This window comes from Nematolebias whitei, chromosome 8, assembly GCF_014905685.2.
Source record: "Nematolebias whitei isolate Nwh7 chromosome 8, NemWhi1, whole genome shotgun sequence".
In the NCBI taxonomy this organism is placed as follows: Eukaryota; Metazoa; Chordata; class Actinopteri; order Cyprinodontiformes; family Rivulidae; genus Nematolebias; species Nematolebias whitei.
Window position 1 is genome coordinate 6,152,257 of NC_056505.1, and position 23,251 is coordinate 6,175,507.

The 23,251-nt window shown below is 39.8% G+C and overlaps 1 protein-coding gene across 1 annotated transcript in view; it reads right to left on the reverse strand.

Annotated features, from left to right (window-relative positions):
• The window catches only part of LOC119413801 (spermatid perinuclear RNA-binding protein), a 93,280-nt gene extending 70,029 nt beyond the window's left edge, over positions 1–23,251 (reverse strand). Inside the window, exon 1 of the mRNA XM_037680864.1 lies at positions 23,048–23,251. The gene's annotated coding sequence lies outside the window, so the exon portion shown is untranslated. The remainder of the gene's footprint in view (positions 1–23,047) is intronic.

Genomic DNA, 23,251 nt, shown 5'->3' on the forward strand with positions numbered 1-23,251 from the left:
ATTTTTATTTAATTTTACACAATATCTCAGATTATCCAGAATTGGGGTTGTATAAGCAACAAGATTATGGTTAGCAAGTGATGGGTCCTTTCATTCAAGTAAACGTAAAGAGCAGATGAACGTTTCAGCTCCACTACATGAACGCGACTTTTATCCAATAAGGGTTTTAGGCTCATCTGGCTGTTTTACAAACCGTGGCCGTCACATCACCTCTCGTCATTACACAAACCCACACACAGGGTAGCAAGTTGGATGTGCTGAGAGAAATCAGCTCCTTGATGCAATTTCAGCTCCCTGCCCCGTTTTGGACGAATCAGAGCAGCGCGACACCTGAAGCGAGTCGGTCGCCGTGTGCAGGAGCTGCAGGTGGTCTGCGTGTGCGTCTCAGCCAGGTAATGGAGACATCACGTGGCTGCACACAGCTCAGAACCGACTCAGGAGACAAAACCAGGACTTCAGTGCTGCTGGTAGATGTCATACCTGGGAAATTACACTGAGATGAACAACTTGAAGTTTAGAGAACTGCAGGGTTTGAAGGGAGACAACATTTAAATGGGAAGGTTGGTGAGAGATGCCTTTGAGGGCAGATTATTAGAACTTGATCTCAGCTGGTAATAACTTGTTTTAATAATAATAAAAACTATTAACTTACAATCAATAGTTAATAGTAGCCGCTACATTAATATGTAGACGGGTCTTAAGGTAGAAAATTAGCTTCTTGTGAATTTATTGGTACTAAAAGCAGCAAGAGCCTTCAGGATATGTCAGCGTTATTCAACAGGCGGAACGCAGGCGGTGACTTCAATCCGGCCCACCATGACTTCATAAAAAAAAAAAAATTAATAAAAAAAAATAAATTGTGTGCGTGTGGGTTCTGTTTATTGCATTAATGCAATAAAATACATTTAAAAGATAATAGATCATTGTAAAACTTGGTTTATTTACATAATGACTTTAATCTCTGGATGTTCGGCCCCTGAGCTGCTGGCTTTCAGAAACTGTGGCCCCCTGAGCAGTTTAGTTGAATAGCCCTGGAATAGATGCATTTAAAAAGGGAAATAAACACTTTCAGGCACAGATACATCTGTAGATGAATCTAAGAGCTCAAAATTATTTAATGTCTTCTTTACAGGACATTTTGGTTTAATAGGTCTGAAGCATCAGTGCTTAAATGTTACTTTGCATTAGACACAAAAAAACCTAACTACAAAATTGAAAGTTTTCTTTCAGTAGGAGTTAAATAATTTGAACTTGAATATTTATGTTTGGCAATGATCTTTACTCATCTTTAGTCAATTTTTACCATAAATTCTAGTTAAGAAAAATAGAGGGAAAAACAAATGTTTGTTGTTTTGTTATTCGTAGATTATGCTTATTTTTTTTCACCCTATAGGATTAAAATTAGTGTAAGATAAAGCTATTAAACCCTGACATAAATTAGGATATTCAACGTACAAACTGTATTAGATTATTTGCAGGAAGAAAAAACAAAATCTGTAATAAAAAAAAAATGTCCCCACGTCATAAGGAACTGGTTTGTAGCTTGTAATTTGTCTTGATTTCATAAAGATTTCAGATGAATGTTGATAGTGACATTGATAAAAGAGGCACACATACAGTCCAGACTGTGGAGGATCCATGTGTGGGTCCAAACCTCAGAACTAGTCATTTCCATTGATGTGACTAATTAGTCCGGCATTTTGGCCAAACTAACACCATTCCCAAGCTGTTAATGAGTGTTGTCAGGCTGTGTGCCTACAAGAAGTTATAAATCTCAGTTGGGCTGCATTTTTATTAAACAATCACTGGAAGATAAATGCAGGAACAGTCAGAGCTGCCTTTCTTTTGTTCTTACTTCACTTAGGCGAAGCATGCATGACTGCACCCCTGTGCTGAATTAAAAAGACGTTTAATTCAGGGACGTGACGTTGGCCTTCAGGAGTTGGTTTAAGCACATCAGTAAAGCCAATATTCCACTTAGCTGCGACTGCTGGCGATTAAAAATTGAGAGTAAACAAGCAAATATTTATAACGGTCTCAGTGAACTTAGTGTTTGCACCAAAGCCATTAGTAAATTTGCTAATTTCACTTGACTTCTAATATTAATAAAATCTGTGCCCATTCCTAAGACCTACTTTGGTAACGACCCCCCTGTTTATGGTTTCATCTACTGGAACATGTTTTAGTAATTAAAAAAACAGACAGATCTGAATCATTTAAAAAAATAATTACTCTTCATCAACATTGTCGTGGTTAGACCTGGACATTGAGGCTGTAGCCTCGGACGTTTTCTGGCATAAAGAGAGCTCCTGTGCAAGTGTCAAAATACAAAGTCCAATCGATATATCGGTAGGGCCGATAATTTAGGCTGACAGATGTTTGGGGACATATCAGTATTGTGATAATTGTCCTAATATGCGCCAATATAAACACTGGGAATAAGCTGTGTCCTTACTGGCAAAAGGCGTAATTGTACAATTATTATTAACCTTTATTTAACCAGGCAAATCCCACTGAGATCACAGATCTCTTTTGCAAGGGAGGCCTGGGCCTGAAGGCAGCCTAACATGCATGTTTTTGGTCTGTGGGAGGAAACCGGAGTACCCAGAGAAAACCCACGCAAGCACGAGAAGAACATGCAAACTCCACACAGAAAGACCCCAGATCCAACCGGGGATTGAACCCAGGACCTTCTTGCTGTGAGACAATAATGCTAACCACTGAGCCGTAGTGCTGCCAATGTATCCAGCAGAGGGCAAATGAAGACTACTTTCAAGTCATTGTCGTTCACTTAAGTTTCACTTTCATGTTCATCACAAAGAATACTGTGTGTAGCATATTTTGCTGAATAGAGCATGGCAAGTTTATTTGAACTTGTCTGTAAAATAAAAAAAATCAACAATAAATTATCTTCAGTCTTCCAACCCGCTTGCCATTAGCTATGTGTCTCTCAAGTTAGCAAGCCAACATTTAAATAACCTAGCATGGGTTACTGTCTTGTAAGACTTTGTCCAGAACAATAAATCTAACGTCGAGATAAAATATATCAGAGTTAGTAACGTTATCTTTGTCGTCCTCAATTAAATACATCATTTGTCTGAAATCTTTTCTTCTCTACAAAGAAAACAAAACACTGCTGTGGCCAACACTAATTAGGCCTTCACCATATGTGACTGACTGTTTAAACAATGTCCAAGAAAGGGCGTTTCTTTGTTTAATTTATATTTTTGTAACGCACTTGATAACTTTATGGTGAATAGTGGAGGATAGAAAATGTTAACGACCACTGCACCACTTGTAAACCTACTGTGGGACTACATGGATCTGATTTGCTTAGCTTCACGGTTGCTAACAGCTGTGCTAAATAAACAAGCCCCGCTCCACTCGCTATTTTCTTAGATTCTTGGGGATGGACAAAGCTCCAAAATTTTCAGCCATTATCGGCGGTCGCCCGCCCCTCCCAATATCTGTATTGACAATAGCCAAAATTTTCATATTGGTTAGACTCTACAAAATACACACCTAGTGCTGTAGAATTACAAAAATAAAAAGGAATGCTAAAGATGTTCCTGACAATTCTTAATATCTTAATAGAAAAATTGTCGTACGAAATTTTTGAACTTGTTCAAAATTTAAGCAACAAGATCACAGGCCTTGGCGACTCCCGTGAACAAATGTTGTGAGAAGTTTTTGGGATTCTCTTGCAAATGCTGTTCACCAAATGATCTCCAACAGCAGAAACGAGCCTAAATCGGATTTTAGCTGGGCGTTGACAAGTTGTGTGAAGCCTAGCAAATGAAAATCAAACTTAAATAACCTCTGAAGGCTTGTTAAAGATGATCACTGTCATTTGTTCCAACACTGTGTGACTTGCATATCGCTACTGCAAAACAAAACAGACACGATGTTAAAATAAAAAAAAGGGAAATCCCATTATTTTTTACCATTCAGCCTCAAAGGGTCAGCAATATTTATTTTAATGCTTTTTAAGTCTCGTTGTGTGGACTTTTGAGAACGGGGACAAAATGAAATTCCCTTCCCTGGGAGCGCTGCGCGAACCGTGAATAAAGCCACGGAGTAAGAGGCTAATTTTAATACGGAGCAGCATAGAATTGGCACCAGTCCAGGCAGTCTTCAGCACTCTGCCCAATTTATTACATCCATTCACTTTACACAATCCACAGCCTGGGAGAGTTATCTCACTGCCAGACTTCCCTGCTCACAGCACTTCTGGAGACCTGCAGCAACAACAACAGAGGTATCAAATAAAGCTGTGAAATGCAGTCTGAAATACACTTTCAGACTTCTTCACTTCGAGTCAGACTCAGACTGAGGTCCCAGGATAAACCTAAAGTGAGTTTTATATTGTCCTTGATGATTCGGTTTATGAATGAACTGTTACCGTTTTCATTCCATTTACTTTCCTTAATAAGCTGTCGTGTATTCAACATTTTTTATTTGACCTTTTCACAAATCCGTTGGATTGAAACTGAAAATATTGCAAACAGAATTGTATGCACTGCTGGCAAAAAGTAGAAAAAGATGAAACTTTAAGAGGACAAAAACATTTATGGGTGCCTAAAACGCCTGTTCATCTCTTTCTGCACGTAAAACCTAAATTTGAAAAAGTTAGTAGCCCCCGTGTTTCTCCGACTTCATCTCCAAATCCTTTTATTTTTATACTAAAGTCTCTTTTGCTTTTTGACTAAAAGGGAAAGTCAATTCTGCCTAAGACCTTGTCCTTAGGAGTTTAATATTTTTCATTCCCGCAGATAAAATGGGTGGTCTTCTTTGGACAGTTATGCATTTAAATGCATCTTTATCAACGGTTAAAACTTTAGATAACATTTTTTTACCGAAGAGTATATTTTGTTCAATTCAGAATTCTAAAGTTTAAATAGAACATACCCAAAAGTCATCTCTTGTTTCACCCCATGAAAAAAGTTATATAATTCCCAGCTCTTGTATGTGCTCATTTATCCATCTGTCAACAACATATACTGAACAAAAATATCAACGCAACACTTTAGTCTTTGCTCCCATTTTCCATGAGCTGAACTCAAAGATTTAAGGTTTTTTCTATGTTCACAAACTGCCTTTTGTTCTCAAATAATGTTCAGTTTTGTGTAAATCTGTGTTAGTGAGCACTTCTCTGGTGGACATTTCTGCAGTCAGCATGCCAATTGCACGGTTCCTCAAAACTTGCAACATCTGTGGCATTGTGCTCCGATAACTGCACATTTTCAAGTGGCCTTTTATTGTGGTCAGCCTAAGGCTCACTTGTACAATAATCATGCTCTCTAATCAGCATCTTGATATGCCACGCCTGTTAGGTGGATGGATTATCTCGGCAAAAGAGAAGAGCTCAGTAACACAGATCAAGGCATTTTTCTCTCAAATATTGTTCACAAATCTGTGTAAATCTTTGTGAGCAATTCTCAATTCGTTATGCCTCAGTAGCTCTACATTGTAGCAAAAACACTGTCTAGTTCCTCCAGTTATAAAAAAAATTAAAATAAAAACAAAAGGAAAATCATGCCAGATTGGCTAGTTTATTTATTCTGGAAGTACCGGTACAATAGTCCCTCGTTCATCGCGGGGGATCCATACCTTGAAGCCCTGCGATTAGTGAAAAACCGTGAAGTAGGAATAGTAGTACAAGTAGTAAGTAGTAGTTTATTTTAGTATTTATATATTAAGCTGTTTAAAACCCTTCCCACACACTTTCAATATCCTAAACAATGTTTCTAAACTCTAAACACCAAGAGCACAGAATGTCATGATTTCAGCTACCTGCCTCGTCTGCGCTTTGTCACCTGCAAGCATTCTTGGCCACGCCCACTTCTCCGCTCTGCACCGTGAACAGCTGATCAGCTACAGGAAGCTTATCCTGCAGTATGGGCTGCACAAAGGTGCACACAGTTGCTAAATGATTTAAAATAATTTATTTTAAATAAAAATTCCATGCCAATGGTGCGGCTCACCCATCAATCAGCCAATTGTGCGTCATGTCCAGTCTTATTTTGAAAAACCACGATAAAGCGAGTCCACGATAAACGAACTGCGAAGTAGCGAAGGACTACTGTAATAAAAAAATTAAAAAAAACACTGATTAAACCAATAAAACCTATACCATCAATGCATAGTACTACACAGCGTTGTATTTAGCCAGCTTAGTCTGAATCTCCTTTTAGCCGGACTGAAAAAACGCCTGAGGACTGAGTCAAGCCCCTCAGTGTCGGATCCTAAATACACCATGAAAGACACAAAGAAAGTTGAGCTTTTATGTCCTCAGCCAAGAAGATAAGAAGCTACAGCTCTGCCAGCTTCTGGGGTCATGACGCAATTCCCGAACTCCCCTGAGTTCAGATGAAGCTGCGTGAGTCTCGACTGAAGCGGCACAGTCCACTAACGGCTTTCATTAATGCTGGTGTGGATGCACTGCACTCGCACTGAACTCAACCCCATCAAGCTCGAAGCTCACGTACTGCTCCACGGGAGTACAGTGTGGAAAAAAGATGGGAGGAAAAACGAACCGGCCCTTTAAATTGATGTACCGTCTGCATCTGGCCTCCAGCTCAGGTGACCCCAGCATGGTCTTTCTGCACAGCAACAAGTATTTATGTTTTCCAGACTTCACGTGGCTTGATTTGGGATACTAATGATGTGAAAAGGTTTAATACCAGAGGTCATACAAACACTCTCTGTAGAGGAGAGCGAGGTGAAATATCACTCAGGTTAGTAAAGTTCAGCGTGCAGTAAGGTAAAGTATCAGACAAACGTCAGAGCTCTGGAGTAAAGTCTATTTCATTCACATCAGATAAAGTACCTTGCAAGGTGGTGGCAAACTGTTGTGTAAAGCACAAGTGATGCTGGATCAGAAACATGAAAGAAAGATTTATTTTAGATCAAACCGTTCAAAAATAGGTGAAAATCTATTATTTCAAAACCAGCAGTGCGTCATCATTTAGAGAATATTTATTACCCTCTGTAGTTCTTTCTGTATCATCCCTGCACTGCTGAAACATACTTCTCTTTGAAAATGTCATTGTGCAGTTAAAAGGATTCAGAAATTAGCTTTACCGATGTCTTGCAACTGAATCTCGGCCAAAATAACCAGAGTGAACTCATGTAGCCAAGTGTGTTGTCCTAAGTGGTTGAACAAATATCTAAAAGTGAATAAAATTCTCTCATTTGTCTCAAAAAATGCTCAGATTGCAGAACATTTGCATTCAGCTGACATAGCAGACCAAAACCATGCATGTTAGACTGATTGGTGACTCTAAATTGTCCCTAGGTGCGAGTGAGAGAGTGAATGGTTGTCTCCATGTGTCCCTGTGATGGACTTTCGACCTGTCCAGGGTGTCCCCTGCCCCTCACACAGTGATTGCTGGGCATGGGCACCGACAACCCCCGTGATCCAAAATGGAAGAAGCGAGTAAAAGATAATGGATGGCTGGATGGATGGCTGGATGGCTGGATGGATGGCTGGATGGATGGTCAGTGTGAGAATCTGAGTCATATCTTGAGTGAAATTCCAAGGGGGATGAGGTGAGATATGAGAATTAGGACTTGGAAGCTGAAACACAATGAGATGAGAGGAAAATAAGTATGAGATTAAAAATAAGAGAAATTAAGAATATAAAATGAGATATTACATATGAGATGAGAAATGAGATACGAGACAATAGATGACAAGTAATATGTGAGATTAGAGATAAAAGATTAAATAATAAAAGATTAAGCGAGATATGAGATGACATGAGATAAGAAACAGTGTTGAATATAAGATTAGAATAATAGATACATATGATGAGGTAAAAGATAACTTATGATGTGAGAGATGAAAGATCTGATGAGAGGAGCAATATGAGGTGAGTAACGAGATTATAAAGATGTGAAATGATAATTGAGATGATAAATGTGAGGTTTTATAATGAATGATAAATGAGATTTGAGTTTATAAATAAAAGATATGAGAGAAGAGATATGTGATAAGAAGTGATATTTGAGATGATGAGAAATAGGAGGTATATATAATATTACTATTAGGTATATATTGTATTAAATAACGTGAGGATAGGTGAGATTTGAGGTGAAGTATGAGACAAGATATGAAAAATTTTTTTAATTTCCTCAACATCAAAGAGGTTAACAAGTCTTAAATGACAAAGACAATACATTTTTGTAATAAAGCAGAAACCTATGAAACAGCAAAACACTCTTCACCGACACTACACCGTGTTTTTCCCTTTTGTCTCGCAACTCTATAAAATGTTAAAAAGTCCATCAATAAATTTAAGAGAAAAGAAGAATTTAATTATGCATGCTGGGCAATTAAAACCTCACGTTGGCTTTCCATGTTCAGAGCAGCAGGTGTCATGACACTAAATCATGAAACAGAATTAAGAGTTTTTGCTTCAATATAAGAAATGGTTTTGCTGATCTAGTGTTTGGGCTGTGACTGTAACCTGGGGGCTTGCTGAATGTGAACAAGCGTAAGAATATGTGACAACTGTCCTTTCATGCTGCCGGAGAAGAGACGCCCGTGTGAATATTTCAGCTGGCAACGGGCAGCGCCTGTCTGTCCGTCAGGCTTTCTGGGCGAGCCTGAAACGAGCCGCGCAGCGCTTAAAGATATGTTCAAGAGATCTTAGAGGATGCTGGCGCCTGGTGCTGCGATCGGTTTCTGGTGCGACAACAATCAGGTGAGCCTGTTTGTGCCAGGTGACATGAGGATAAAAGAGGCTGTGAGAAAACTGCCAGCAGGAGAAACGCACTGCCAAACCACTTTAACAAAAGGTGAACCAACTCGGGATGGGTGGCATCTTCTAATATGGTATTAGATGTAAAAAAATAAATACAGCACATCTTTAGACACTTCTTTTTTCCCCATTATCATAAAGATTTGAACAATGTTTTTTTTACTAAACTGAAGAAAGTTGTTACAATCTTAAGGGGATAGAAATATTTGTCAAACCAAAATTCAGAACTAGTCTGAAGGGAAGGTCTACCTCAATCCAAGGAGTTGGATTGTGGAATGGTCTAGAGAGTGATGTTAAAAATGCCAAGTCAATGTGCACATTTAAGAAAAAGATCAAAACTGAATTGTTAAAAAAGTATATATGAAGTAGCTTAGTGTGTGTTTTGTATTAGAATTAGAAAAATTAGAAAGAGTTATTCATTTTGTTCTGTTACTTGAAAATTATTGTGTCTGAAATAATTGTTTGAAAAAAGGGGCAGATATAATAAGATTTTTTCTTCTTTCTGCTGCCTTTCATTTTAAATCTTTTGTATCCTTTTTTTATATTGTTATGGAATTGTTTTGTACTTTTTTTAAAATGAATAAACTATATACCATACCATACCATACCAAGAAAGCTAGTGGACTATTATTGTCCTGGTTCTGAGGATCAATGAAATGTTCTTGTCAGGCTTAAAATGAGTTGTAAAAGTCCATATTTGAGTTTTTTTATATAACCCAAAAGCATATTTACTAACAAAAAGCTTGCATACTCGGATCAGTGCATTTTCTCAATCTATCCATTGCAAAGGTTTGCAATAAAAGATAAAATGGACAAGACAAGCAGTGAGAGTTCAGCTTTTAGTAGAAACAATCAAATCTCAACATGTCAAGAGCAATAAACACTTTAAAAACTGATAAAATGCTGCAGAATGATTCCAGCCATTACCACTGTTAGTTGACCTACATACAAAGAAAAACACTAATTTCTGAAATTCACTTGAGTCTCAACACTAACAGTCTGACTCAGATCTTAAACATTTGTTGTACTTGCACAAGACAGATGTCTGAGCTCTGGGGACTGTTTTACCACCATCAGCAGCAGGTTTTACCGTTCAGTCTGTTGAGACTTAAATATTTTGGTTTGATACAGTTTTTCGTGAGCAACTGAATAAACGATTACCGTCACGTAACTTACAGTATCAGTTTTATTACTAGTGCCCTGAGACTACTTCTGTTGTGACTTGGTGCTAGTGGTAGACTGGTAGTGTTTTAAGACTTCCTGTATACCTTTACAAAAATCATTTAAAATTCTTATGTTGGCAACAAAATTGATGTTTGTTCATCCAGGTTCAATTTTGTTTATTTCTTTTCCTCCTTTTGTCTGCACCCAGAGGTCAGGGGTCACCACAGAGAATTAACTCACACAAAGACTTCGCTATTGTTTTGTTTTTTTTAATGCTGAATGCTCTTTCTGACACAACCATGGACCACCGAGCTACCACAGCCCTCTGTGTGGAGCAGGGCTGACATCTAGGATGCCCGGGAGGGCAGATAGTGGGGGTTAAGGGCCTTGCTCAAGGACCCAGAGTGGGGCAAATGAGGGTAGAGGCAAGTGTGGGTGATACACCTTATACATCTACGTTGAACAGCCACCGCTTTAGAAAATTGAAACCTGCATTTCTTCAATAAATATTGCCTTTCATTAGTAAAAATAAGATTTTGTTAGATCTATTAGTGTTTGGAGTACGTGTTGTGAAATAGAGATGGGGCCAATTTGATCCAGTATCAGTAACGGGTTCCGATACCACCGTAATTCATGGATCTGAATCTTTCCGGCCCAACCTGTGCAGATTTCTGATTCATGAGTGATGTCTGTGCTTTAATGTCATAATACCATTACCATTAATGTCTGCTGAAATGGCTTCACAAGAGATTCCCTGCCGGCTGCTCTGCTAGCTGGCTGCAAAATGTGGAATAGATTTCCTGAAGGCATCTCATGAGGCGCATCTCGGTTCAGGAAATCCATTCCACAGTTGGCAGCCAGCTAGCAGGCTAACACTGAGCAGCACAGCGGCTAACCAACTTTTCACCGCAGCATGTCCGCTGCGTGGAAATATTTTAAACTAGGAACACCTCAAACAAGACAGCAATATCTCAGGGGGAGTGGTGGCGCAGAGGTTAGAGAGGTGGGCTTGTGATCCGAAGATCGCCGGTTCACGCCCCGGCCCCGACAACATCAAAATTGTGGGTGGGGTAGGTGAAACACCCACACTTGCCCCCACCCTCATTCGCCCCACTCTGGGCCCATGAGCAAGGCCCTTAACCCCCACCATGTGCTCCCTAAACAGGTCTCTCTTGAAAATGAGTTCTCGTGGCTCAATGAGACTAACCTGGATAAATAAAGGCTAAAAAAATAAATAAAAAAAAAATAAAAATATGTGCGATGTTTGCGAAGCCGCTGTACCGAGAGGCAGAAGCTCCGTCGCAACCTACAATACAACAAACTTAATCAAACATTTGAAAACGCACATTAAAGATCACAATGATTTTTTTTAGCCAGGGACAGAAAGACGAAAGTAGCCGACAGGAATCACTTCTGGAGTCATTCCAAAAACAAGGCAAACTTCCACCAGACAATGTGAAAGCTAAAGGGATTACCAAGAATTGCTCAACTTCATCGCACTCAATGACCAACCGTGATCAGTTGTAGAAAAAGGATTTCGCAGCCTAATCGAATACTTGCAGCCAAGATATAGTTTATCCTCCAGGAGATATTTATCAGAGACTGCGGTACCTGAACTATACAACCGAGTGTCAACCAAGTTAGCCGAGAAGTTAAAAGGAGTTCCAGCCATGAGCTTTACAGATATTTGGACTTCAGATGTCTGCCCAGAGTTACAGATGAGCCTTACTGTACATTGGGTTGTCTCAGATACACACAGATTACAACCTGTGTTAACTTTTGAGGAGTCATTTACATTTTATTCTTTGCTTTTGAAGAATAGATGCACAAACTCTGGCGTTAAGCTTAATCCAGGTCACCTTCGATGCCAAACCTCCTACTGTACTTGGATTTGTGCTGTTCAGACACGCACCGTTTTGTTGACAGTGTAACATGTTTACCCTTATTGCACTTTATTTCAAATATTTGACATTTAAAAACCTTGATTTGTCGCTGCTACACAAGCAAGAATGTACTTAATTTGCACTGATCAGATGAAGCAGCCTTTTGTATTTTATTTGAGGTGGTGTTAGAGAAGTTCACCCTTTATGGGTATCTGTCTTGGATTTAATAAACACTAAGCACTTTGATAACAGTCTATCTGTTTTAAATTGTGCTCTATAAATAAATATGACTTGACTTGACTTGACAGTCAATTTGAAAACCTAAATTATTGGACCAACCTGGATTATTGAGCATGCATCAGGATACTAAAGTTGCACATTTGTTTTCAGGATGGGATTTTTCCTGTTAACAGGTTTTCCTATTTTCTGACTTCCTTTTCTGACCTTATACTTAACCTCAAGTTGCCTTTTGGGATATACATGCATAACAAGAGTTTATTACCACCTCATATTCATTCAACCTTTATTTAGACAGGTAAATCCCATTGAGCCTCGAGGACTCATTTACAAGAGAGATCTGATATACAATCATCATCAACATCAACAACAACAAAGCAAACAGAGCTCTTGTATTGGTAGATATCCAAATTCGGGTATTGGGATTGGAACTGAAAGAAACGTGGGTCGGTGCATCCCATTGTGAATGACGCTCAGCTGTGACCGTAACAAAGTTCAGCATAATTTCTGAAAAACTGATGGATATGTTGCCCTTTTTGTGGTTGCTACTGTTTATATGTGACAGCCACCTTGAATTGTATTGACTTCAAAAGTTAATCAGTTGTAGAGCATCCAGGGATTACCTTCAGAAAGTTTTTCAAACCTTTATTTTACCAGAAAGAAATCCATTGAGATTATAAATCTCTTTTCCAAGGATGTCCTGGGAAATGTGCAAGGTGCATGGTTTTATGTTAAAATCCAACCAGTGCTTCGTCAGATATTATTCTGACATGATAAACAAGTGAAATCGTTAACACCCACCCAGCGGGTGATATCGAGTGCACAGATAGACTAATTGAACACCCTGACCTCCGTAATTAGACCTGCCATGATAATTGCTGTGCGATAGCTGCAGGGGGAGAGGTGGAGCAGATTAGTGCAAGGAGCAGAGCCAGGTGAGGCTAATAAGTGCAGTTGCAGGAGATTGTCTAATCAATCACTTCCTTTTTTACATGCAGCAGTGTGCCAGAACCAAAGAACTCCCCTTATAGTCGTGTAGTGAGTGAGAAAGTGTATCTGTGCCACTCAACTCACCAAGCAGCTGAAGGACTGCATGTGACTTTAACTACAGGCTTTATGCAGTCATACTGTTAAAATAAACTGTTGTTGTTTGAAACTCAAGGTCTTCTTTGAATCTACAACAAGATTATTATATGATGACACTCTTTGTTTTACTCATTTAAAAAGGACATGTCTTACAGCTGCATCGGAGCGTGACGACCTTGGTCAAAAGGAACAAGATTCTCAGTCATGACACAGATGACCGAGAATCTACACCATCATACAGACAAATGTTAAACTGACCAACAACCCTATTTTTAAGAAATGCGTATGGCTGCCTCTTCTTTAGACGTCGAGGTAAAAACCAGCACAGTGAAATATTTATTATGCATGGCTGAGCTACTTGAAACATTTAAAAATGCTTTTTATTTAAAAAAGTAGTTATTATGTCCTTTAGCCTCCACCTACAGGGAAGGTCTTTAATTTATAGTTGGGGGAGAATAATTTGATACAGTGGCACGTACCAGTTATAATCTCAAACACACAAGTAGGTCTGCTAAGTGGAAAAAGCTGACTGGTCTGACTGATGACCAGCAGATCTGACAGTCAAAGATCCTTTCTAACCTTGCCTGTGAGCAGATCTCTGATAAGAGACTGATTTGTTCAAGTAACAGCCAACCTTTGATGTGCAACAATCAAAGTTAATAATCTGTAAGGTGTTCAAAACAGTCAGAGCAATCTTTATTTGTAATAGAGCCTCGCTCCAGTAAACTGGAGTGCTTTAATTTTACATTTCTCTAAACAAATAGAGAAAGACAAACCAGTAACCTGATTTTATTTTGGAAAGCAAATAATTATATTATTAATATTTTAGGAACTCATCATCAGATCGTCAAATCAAGATAGGTCACAGAGACAAACAACCATTCACTCTCTCACTCACACCTAGAGACAATTTAAAGTTACCAATCAGCCTAACATACATGTTGTTGGTCTGTGGGAGGAAACAGGAGTACCTGGAGAAAACACGCATGCACAGAGAGAACATGCAAACTCCACCCAGAAAGGCCCCCGGCCGAGATTCGATCCAGTGACCTTCTCACTGAGAAGTGGAGACATGTCCAGGGTGTCCTCTGCCATGTGTTTTATCAAGTGGCGCAAATGTAAATAAAAAAAACAAGTAATGGGGAGGCAGCCTTATTGCTTATCAGGTAGGGAGTTTATTTTAACTCCCAAACAGAACCAATCAGCCTCCCCACCATCACAGATATCTACACCTCCAGATGCAGGAAGAGGGCCACCTGCATCATGAAGGACCCCACTCACCCAGCACACACTTTTTGCCCCGCTCCCCTCAGGAAGGAGGTTAAGGAGCATTAAGTGTAGAACCACTAGACTGAGGAACAGCTTCTACCCTGAGGCGGTTCGACTCATGAATCTCTAACCAGAATAATCACTGTGAAAAATCACATCATGTTGCTGCTGATCTGTTCCATGTTGCTGCTGATCTGTTCCATGTTGCTGCTGATCTGTTCCATGTTGCTGTGTTCATGTGTGCTCATCTGCTCACACAGACTCATGTTCGTGCTGCTGTTCAGTGTATTGCGTTTATTGTTTTTATGCTATTAAGTGCTTATCGTATATTTACCTGATGTTTTTCTTAGTTCATATCTTAGATCTTATTACAGTTTTTCTTTTACATTTTATTTTTTTTGGATGTAACTGGGACCCTGTGTACATAATTTCGTTCCACCACATGTACCACATGTGGTGGAAATGACAATAAAGAATCTCTGATTATCTAGAAAACTTCCCACGACAGAAACAAGCCTTGTGCCTATAAAACCACCGGACGCACACGGCCGGTGACAAGTTGTCCATCTGAGCTTAACGAGACTTTTTTTTTTTTTACCTCTTTAAACCGGCCGGTCGGACCTGCCTCCTCCTCAACAAGTAGATGAACGCAATTTTATATTGCGCGTTCTTATTTAGTTTTCTTTGTGTTGTATGATTCATAAAACCACATCAAAGCCCGAAACGACCGGGTTCACGCATTAAGCACAATTATTATGGTCCGGCCTGGTCTGGTCTGAATCTGGGCCGGGCTCGGGTTAGAAATGACAGCTCTACAATGAAGACTTCTTCAGAGTTTTAACAAATATGTCAACTGGTTCAAGAGATATTTTGCAAACATTAAAGACAAACACACACAGATAAAAAATATTAATGGCCTTCCACTTTTAACGGTGGCTGACATTAAGAAATGAATCAAAGAAATGTCACCCAGCACTGTAAACATGGCCAATTTTGTTAAGTTTGTCTCATTTATTGAGCATCTAAAATCAAAGAATTCTCTCACTCTGGCTGCCGCGGAGTTTCTGCATCGCACAGTCTTGTAAATGTGTTTTCACAAGCTTTCCATGCTGAGAAACAGAATACGAGGTGAAGCTCAGAATATGCGTTTTTCACGAAAATGGATACTCCCCGCTGACGCTCCGAACATGTTCGCTTGGAGCATCTCTGCCATGAAAACGCTGCAAAAAATGGGTGAATCACAGGGACAGCATGACAGCCTTCCTCTTACGGGACTGCAGAACCACCAGACGTGAGGCACAGCAGCTGACGGCTTATTTATAAAGCTATGAGATGTCGCTCTCATCACGGCGGACGTGTCAGGAGGGGACTTGGGGAAGTGTGTGCAGCTCCAACAACAGGACGAAAGGAAGAGCAGAACAAGTACTGTTGTTTTAAGACAAGCAAGATGAGTTCCGGAGAATTAAAATGTTTACTTCAGATGAATCTGAAAGGCTGCTGCTTTATTCTCTTCAGCGTGGCTGTGCGTAGCATTTAACTCGCTCATGATACAGCAGGCCGATATTTACATGTGGCAGGCGGCAGATGAATAGAAATGTCATTAAAAGCTTTTGGTTTGCTGTAAACAACAACAAAGATTCCCACCGATGCTTTTATTCTTTGTATTCTGCTTTTTTTTTTGCTCCCTGCGCAGGCAACAAAACATCTTTTTCAGACCACTAGCATTTCTTGGAGGAATGAACATCTGCTGCCTTGCATACAAACGTTTTGAACAAATATTTCACGTGATCTGCGAGCACTCAACATCTAAGTTGGGGATGACTCTCAGCTACTGCAAAACTAAATTAGAGCTCAAAATCTGAAGGACTGAGATATAGCCGTTATTGTGTTTGCTAATGTCGTTAGAAGAGGTCACTATAACTAGAGACAACTAAAGAGAGAACTGGAAGCAGGAAGGTGACGCCACTACGAACCTGCGCCCCCAATGCCTTGCTGGTGTACCATTTGTAAGCCCCGCCCCTCCATGTAAACGAATGACATTTTCTTGACAAAATAAATTAAAATACACTACAAAAAACTTTTTTCTGCCATTTGTTTTTTGTTCATTTATGTAGTTCTTATGTCCAAAGATGCAGGTTTTCAGTATGTTTAGTTTCAGTTAGGTGTCTCAGTTGGTAGAGCTGTCGTCAGTCCATCACAGGGACACATGGAGACAAACGAGACAAACAACCATTCACGCTCTCATCTAGGGACACAATTTAGTTACCAATCAGCCTAATGTGCATGTTTTTGGTCTGTGGGAGGAAACCGGAATACCTGGAGAAATCACGCATGCACGGAGAGAGAACATGCAAACTCCACCCAGAAAGGCACCCGGCCGAGACTCGACCCGGTGACTGTCCAGGGTGTCCTCCGCCTCTCGCACAGTGACTGCTGGATATGGGCACCAGTGACCCCAATGACCCAGAAAGTAAGAAGCGGGTAAAGATAATTGATGGATGGATCTGAAGATTTCAGAAAGGTCTTGTTACACTGACTGACAGTGTGACAGCCTATCAGCGAGTTGGGAGGGTGTGTAGGGGGGACTTTATCGTCCCTAGTGTGCAGCTTCTGGCTCCAAAAAATAAAAAACAACATAGCAGGACCCAAAGAAACTGACATTTAGGGTGAAGTAGAGATGCTTCGTCAATCTTTAATGTTGATGGTTGGCTCCAAAAGCAGCTGTAGATGTACTTTCAATAAGTTTCCTTAAAATCCATCCACTCAGATTTATTCTTAACAGACCAACACCCACACACACAGGCATTCACATGACTGTGCTATCCAGTACGGCTGAGGTTCACTGGAGACATTTGTGCTGCGAGATGTTTTTATTCTGTCCTGCATTTGGGTTTGCGACTGCTTTGGCAAAGTTTCAGAAGCAAACGGTACGAACCACTGAAAATCAAACGACACTAACATTTAGTAACTTGTCAAAAGTTGGGAGAAAAAGCACAACAATCCTCTGCATAGTACGTTTGCTATAGATATGGAAAATAAATAAAACTGTGTGGTAAATTGAACATGCTTAATGTACTTATTAATCTGATGAATCAGTTTAATGATAAAACCCACAATGTGTCAGTTTAAAATAAATCTGATACTACAAAACCTGCAGACCGAACAGCTGTGAGCCGCTTTACAGTTTTATAACCAGGAAAACAAAACAAACCAGGAAACTTATGTTCGTTTGTTTGTTTGTTTGTTTCTCGGCCGTTGAAATTAAAGCCCCGCGCTGAGCCGACGCGAGGCCGAACACCAGTAAATCTCCAGAGCTGAGGATTTACTGTCGGGAAAACGTTTATGTATTCCTTACACACAGCTCAGGACAACTAATTGAAATCAAAATGTCACGTACGCACTTGATCCTCGTTTACAGGAGCGTTTCTGCATCCTCGTCAAGCTGCAGCTCGTCCCGAGGAAACCGATCTAGAACATTAGGCTCAGGTTGCTGTTTCTATTTACATTCCTCGGGCTCAGAGGAGCCCCACGCTTCGGACCGTGCCATCTTCGCTCACCGAGCATACCGGGCCTCAGCTGAAACCTGAACCGGTAATGTGTATGACTAAGTGTTTTATCAAGTGGAGCAAATGTTAAAAAAAAAAAAAAAAATGGTAAGAAGGAGACAGCCTTATTGCTTATCAGGTAGGGAGTTTATTTTAACTCCCAAACAGAACCAATGATTATCTAGAAAACTTTCCATGACAGAAACGAGCCTTGTGCCTGTAAAACCATTACATCTCACCAGGACAGTCTCTGTGGATGAACCGTCCTCGGGTTTTCTCTCATTTGATGCAGAAACATAAACAGCAGCAATATCAGCTCTGAGACCGAGCTATCATCAGTTATAATAATATCACTTTAAACATAATTATTGGCAATTTAGTATCGACTGAAAAATGTATCCAGATTTGCGACCTCAGAATCTCCTCCTGCATGTGTTATTCACTGAGGAATCTGAAGCAGAGGAGGCAGAGATGGAAAAAATGCTGTATATTCAGTGTTTCCCCTTCCAATATCCAAGGAGGGTGCCCCGCCCTGAATCTGAGCGCTGGACCTACTGAAATTCCACCTTCTGCCGCCGCAGGTTCCACTAACGAATGGGGAGCAAAGAGTGTTGGCAAGAACTGGTCTTCAGAGGATAAGTGGCTTCAACCTAGCATTAGTAACGTAGCGCTCCGCTAATCGACCCAATTGACTCCTTTTGGTGCGGAGGAGCAGCGGCTCTACTGCGAGCTCCCTCCAGATGACGGAGCTCCTCACCCACACTCGTCTCCAAGGCTGAGCCAATCCGCCCTATGAAGGAAACTCTTTTCAGGATCCAGGACCTCATTCTTTTGGTCCCGATACAAACCTCATGACCAAAAGGTGAGGGCTGGATTAGACAGACCGGTAAATACGCAAGTACCAGGTTTACTTGTGGTTCCTAGAGTTTCCAAAAGTAGACTGGGAGGCAGAGCTTTCAGTCATCAGGCTCCTCTCTTGTGGAACCAACTTCCAGTTTCTGTCCATGAGGCTGACACACTGTCCAGTTTGAAGACTGGGCTTGAGTATTTCCCTTTTGATAAATCCCATAGTTAGGGTTGGCTTGGGTTTCCTGAGCTATCCCTTACTTATGCTGCTATAGCTTTAGACTACGGGAAGACAAAATGACCACATTTACTCACTCTGCTTCTGTCTTTATTTGCTCTACCTGTTTGTATTTGTAATTATTTCTAACCTTAACATGTTTTTTTGTTTTTCCTCCTATAGAAAATACACAAGTCATTCTGTGGTTGTTTATTTCTACTTCCTGTCCTCTCAAACCCAACCAGTCGAAGCAGATGGCTGCTCGTCCTGAACCTGGTTCTGCTGGAGGTTTCTTCCTGTTAAAGGGAGTTTTTCCTTCCCACTGTTGCCTTTGTTCTTGCTCGGGATGCGAGACTGTGACCAAAGCAAAGTTCTCTAGACCAAGAGACCACGAGTTGTTATCCCATCTCCTGCCATCATTCAGGAACAAGACACCCAGATCCATAAACTCCTCCGACAGAGGCAAAGACTCCCCCTGACCCAGATGGGGTATTCCACCTGTTTCCATTTGTTGTCACAGACTTTTCACTGAGCTACAAGTTGAAAAGTGACTGGTTCTTTACACTTCTGTCACGTTTTCCACAACCGCGGCACGTTTCGTAAAAATTATATGAATTCTTATAATAATTTACATGTTTAGTTTTTTGTTTTTAGGGGAACTGAGTCACGTGTCAAATATCTCCGACAAAATGGTTCTTGACCGTCAGCGACTGTTCGGGCACGTCTGAACGGGAAACAACAAATGATGTCACTTTAAATTGATAAATGAAAAGATTATTGTCTCGTTAGAAATAAAATACACCTTTTTCAATAAACTGACCACAATGTCTGATTAAAAGAACAAAATACAAACGACAAAACCATCTGAGTCCACGGTCGAAGTAAACTTTTTACTCTTTTTGAGCTCACAGACCAGCAAACATCAATTAAAACCAGCTCCATCCAAGTTTGCTCCACAGAGGAAAATGCTCCATAACGTAATATTCTTTTTTTTTTTATGAATGGAAACTAGAGATTCACAAATATGAAATGCAATTTGCCTGTTATAATTTCCCAACAATTAGAATTTATATTTATCCACAGTAAATAGGACAGAGTATTCAGAAGTCCACTTCAGTCTGTGTGCTTGTATTTTTTTATCCCACCGTCTCCGAGCATCATTTCAGCCGAAGCTGCTGCAGAGATCTGACCATCAGAAACATCCACAAAGTATTTCCCAAGAGTGCGCTCTGGTTTTCAGGACTCCATGTTTGTCTCATCTTAGGCAACTTTTCCAACTCAGAATCAGCTTTATTGTCATTGCACCGAAATCACATTTCAGTAGAGCCCGTCCGAGAGAAACATAAAGCTGGAGGAAAACGAGACTGAACAACTGTTCAAAAATGCCTCAAATATACAATTTCTCATCATTACGTGTCATTTGAAGGACTCCAAGTTTCTGCTGCTCGTTTTGATGGTTTCGTCTTTGGGCTTGTCTTTATGAACTTCCTTTTGCGCTGAAGAAAGAACGCATTTTGTCTTTTTTAGATCTTATTTGCCCAATTTTATGAGGCGCTATAAAAAAACTCTCCTCCTACACTTAAGAAACTCATCTCACTGAAAAGCACAAGTAGCCCATTATGAAAAAAAACTTACTTTATGTTTAAAAACAAAAGTGGTTACTTTGCAGTAAATGTCCCGCGTGGCTGATAAATCGAACTAGAAAGTTCTTGCAGAAACTTTGATGGGACTGCCACATGGCGTCCATTTTAAAATGTTGATTTGACAGTACAATGTGTTGGAGTTCGCTCTCAGCTACCACTACACCAAATTTCAGCTCAATGTGACAAAAAAAAAATAATCAATGACATAGTATTTTTCTTTTAAGCTATGGTGGCCATCTTGGATTTTGATTTGGATTCAGTATGTGATGGGGAACGTTCTCGGCTCTAACCACACCAAATTTAAGCCGTTTATGTGCAAAAATAGCTGAATTAAAGACATGTAAATTTAGCTTTAGCAGCCATCTTCATTTTTTTAAAATTATTATTTATGGGGCATTGCTCTCAGCTACCATCACACCAATCATATTTTGTTTCAATGAGAAAAATGGTGTCTTTGTTAGCAAATTACATCACCACGGTAACTTGAAATGCCAATAAGTAATAGCGCACATCACAGCGCAGAGCCCGTCATTTAGAGATACCGTATTAAAGTTGAAGGAAGCGCAAGTCCCTTTTCAGGTGGATAATAATAGGCGGCTGCCTTTCTAGGCAGTCCCCAACTAAAAATCAGATTTTACTAATTAAGCTGTTGAGATAAGCGAGAAGATCCTAGATGAGTAAATAGTGGTAAAAAAATGGGTTTTCAAAAGGTTTTCCGGTAGTTTGATGTTAATTTACTATTTATTCCTCGTCTTGCTGTTAAAACTACAGAAACAATGTGCAAGATTTGAACATTTATTGACAGCAGCAGGCTGCGCAGGTGGTTATATTTCAGTTTTCAGACCAGCTGATGTACAGTTACAGATTGGAGGGATCGTTTAGAACAGGTCCTGGGGCCACAAGCAGTTTTTAGGCCTCTCTGCAGCAGCGCTCTAGTTTTGACCAAAAATAACATGGAAATAAATCATTAGAAAAACTAGTTTTACCAGTTTTCTTAACCCATTTAATCTAAATATATGAATATGATTCCTGTGACGGAATGATAGTAATACAAAGGATAAAAACAATACAAATTATGTAAAGATATGGTGATTTTAAATTAAGTATTAGAAGTTTGTTTCTACATTTAATAAAAGACAGCACGTCACAAAAAAAAAAAAAAATCTTATGTTTACAAACAATTCATTTAGATCCAACCATATGTTTTCACAATTATTATTATTCTAAAGGTGATTATTACAGCCTATATAATCCAACATAAGAAGATTATCCCGAACTATAACAAATGGTGCAGTTTGAAGGAGTTCACGCCAGTAGTTTTCCAGATGTGTGTATAGGTGATTATGAAATGCAGGTACGCACTCAGTGTAAACAAATAACTTTTATCTGCAGGTTTTACTGAACAAATCTGAGCATAGATATGTGCAAAAACAAAACTCCATGACTTCTGAAGCTCAAACGGCTCTTTCATGAACTGTTCAGAAATTTTCTGTCACTCCGGCTCTTTCTACAGGTAAACAAATGCACCGCTAGTCACAAACTTTTCTTATGAATTTTAAATTCAAGGGCACATTAACCATTGGAATACAAACTTTGGTTTTTGGTAACGAGTACCTTTAACATAAATATAAGTAGGACTCACACAGGCTATTATGGTTCAGAGGTTTAAATTTTATCAATAACAAAAAAAAAAAAAAGAATTTTGAGAGTTTGAGACAAGAGTCCCACCATTTAAAACCAATTCCAATTTTGAAATGCAACATTAAATGTTCACAAATTGATGAACTGCATTATCTTTCTCCATGGTTTAACTGTACACAATGTGCAAATGCATTGTTGATTCATTCTAATTATTGTAGGTTAAATTATTTTATAAGCAAAAACTAATAAATGCACAATATTTCCATGTTATCTTTCAGCAAAAGTGGTAAACAACTAAAATATTACTAAAAACACGAGTTTTCTGAGATATGCAGTTTAAAGAGGTGGAATAATGTGCACAGAACTGGTTGATGACTGTTAATATTGTGTTAGGATCTCATATTTCCAGTCTTTTCATATTTCCAGTCTTTTCATATTTCCATCAGTTCTCAGCATCAAGATGAGCACGTGCACCTTGAGTGGGCGGAGCCTTTCCCACCTGCTTCAAACAAGCAGCGTTTCCTCCGACCAGAAAAATAAAGAACATTTAAAAGTTTAAACCTGAAACCAGATAAAATTATGGGTTCCTCCTTCGGTAGGTCGGCGCAAAACTTCACATTTATTTAATTTTACATTTCAAGACTTCAAAAGAGTCATATTTAACGAAACACGAGCCGAAATGAAGTTTAAAGCTCAGGCGGGCTGAAGCAGCAGTTCATCCCCGAAAACTGTCACCGACAAGCGGACTTACCTCCAACGAGTGTCCGCCGACCACCGAGAGGTGATCCAGAAGCTCAGCCGGTCACAGTCTCCAATAACAGTTTGCTTTCGCGGGTTTTAAAGTGTCCAGAAACCGTCCCGGAGCCCCTCTCTGGCGTCACTTTGTGTCCGGACAGCGTGAGGTCGGAGCGGGAACAGCAGCGACTGTATCCGGCCAACCTGCTGCCAACGATCC